Below are 2,560 nucleotides of genomic sequence, written 5' to 3' on the forward strand. Positions count from 1 at the left end.
GTTGCACGCGCGTCCGGACCAATGCTGACTGACGTCCGGACGGTGATAATTGAATTATGATTCTTGCCTTATTTATGAGCGCGTCCAGAAGGGAAACCACATCGTCCGGACGGTGTGTCAATCTTCCCATATTCTGAACTTGGAAAGAATATGAAGCTGATCGATCACTGATGGACGTCCGGACGGGCTGCTGAGATATCTGGACGGATGCAAGCTGGAACAAAAGCTTCTCGACATAGTGTAAGGTCCAGACGGAAAGATACGTCATCCGAACGGATGATGCTGGTCTGTCTGGTGTCCGGTCAAGATGACCATGTCGTCCGGACGGATGGAACAGTGGACAAATGGACGTCCGGACAGGATGACACGTTGTCCGGACGGCTGACAGGGAATCTAAAATCTTCTATCTTTTTCGTAGTGCAGAGGGAATCCCTGTTTGCAGCATCTTTACACATAAGTGATTTTGTCCAAACACAGAATGAGGCCAAAATACTAACAAAAATAAACTCTAAATATCTGAAGACTCTGAAATATACGGCATCCCTGTGAAAGCAACAACGTTACATAATAGTGATTTTGTCAATAGAATGCTGCCGAAAACTAACAAACTCCACATTCGGCCATTCTGGGACAAAAATCACTAGACTGGTTAAAAATACATTCTCGATCCAAAAACTAACATATACTCCCCCTTTTTGTCTCAAAGGGACAAAGGGTAACTAGAGTATAGAAAGACCACAGTATTAAAATACTCCCCCTTGATGTCTCAACAGAACAAGGGTAAACAAAGTATATAAAATCCATAGACCAAAAACGTTCTAAAACCCAAAACAATAGGAAACTAGAGAAGAGTCTGCAAGTGGCCCAAAAGAGAGGAACAAAAATCCTCCAAGTACCAAATCCTGCTGATCCACTGAAATCAAGTAACGGAGAGAAAACCGTATACCAAGCTGGATTTGAACTACTTTGGCTTCTAGTTCCTGAAGCCGGGAAACCATAGACTGAAAAGTTTCAATCACTTGAGTCTTCTTGCCCGAAACTGATCATCCGCAGAAAGAAATCCTCTAGACAAGTGGTCTGTAAGATGATAAAGAAGATTCACCCCTGAATCTCTAGTTGGTGTAAATCTAGAGGAAAAGGTTACGGAAGACTCTGTATGAGCAGGGGAATGAGCTCATCTAAAATTTGAGATCTCTGGAACATATGATTTCAACATTGGTCTGTTTTCCAAAGAGCCCTCTGTTTGACACTATGCTGGAAGCCACCGGATAACATATTCCTGAAAATATTTAAACAGAAATCTATCCAAAAATAACACCACAAGGAAATATTAGATCCTGTTAGTTTCAACAAGAATGTAGTATTATAACGGCTATCAATTGGATGCACAAAGAAATACAAAATTAGATATAGCACTCCAAAAGACACAGATTAGTAATATCCATCCGGCATAAAGACAGAAAAAGATATTCATGCACAATCTCTCAAATCATAATCAATTAAAGATTCTAATATTCTAAAAAGAACCAAAGCTTAAGAGAATAAGCAAAGTCAAAGGAAATACCTGGAGATGAGAAAAGATGTGCAGAGAATGCCAAAATCTCAGGATCAGTCCAAGAGAAAACACACACAACACAACATGATAGAACAGACAAAAAGTAGTGTGTGTGTGTGTGTGTGTGTGTGTGTGTGTTTGGCAGAGAAAGCAAAAAAAAAGCTCGCGTCCGGATGGCATGCTGTCAAATAAGAGATTGACAGAGCCGGGCTCATCCGGAAGCAAGAACATGTCCGTTTGGACGCTTCACACTAGAAGCTGTAAAACAGAGGAAAATTTGTAGAATTTTTTTTTCCTAACGTTAGCTTCAGAACATGCATGTACAAATAACTAATAAAACAGTCAAATAGCATTTTAAAAATATACCAAGATATAATTGAGAGTTAAGAGTCAATAAGCATAAAAATTTCCTGCAAACAGAAATTTTTCGATAGTAAACTTAACTCATGCAATGCATGTGTGTGTCAAAGCTTTCTCAATAAGGTACGAAGTTTACTGATATGACTTAAAGCAATCGGATTTTCTACATAAGAGTGAAAATCAATGTTAGATCAGTCAAAAGTCAAACCTTATTTTACTAGGGCCTAGCCACCCTCATCTGATACACTCCTCCTAAGCTACAACACTTTTCTTTTACTTCGTCCTTTAGTGACCGTCTCCGCAATGATTTGGTCACTGAGTGTTTCTATAGGGACAAGTTCAAGAACAGATTTATAACACAAAAGCAGTGGATCTTTTTATTTATCCATTTTATTTTATTTTTGGTTTTGAATGCTTTTTATCACTTGGTGCTGCAACCTAGAAAGAATGCCAGAATTTATGGGTTCTAGGTTCAACTAGTGAGTTGGTCAATTTGACCATCTTAGCAAAAAAATCTCTCTCATTTAAAATTTTCAGAAGCTAAAAGTCAGAGGAGAGAAAAAAATACCTTAGGGGAGCTTTGGATAGTGCACAATTTTTCATCACGTGAGAAAAGCAACTATCTAGCATTAAGATGCACAGGAA

The sequence above is a fragment of the Alnus glutinosa genome, chromosome 3 (assembly GCF_958979055.1).
Source record: "Alnus glutinosa chromosome 3, dhAlnGlut1.1, whole genome shotgun sequence".
Lineage (NCBI taxonomy): Eukaryota > Viridiplantae > Streptophyta > Magnoliopsida > Fagales > Betulaceae > Alnus > Alnus glutinosa.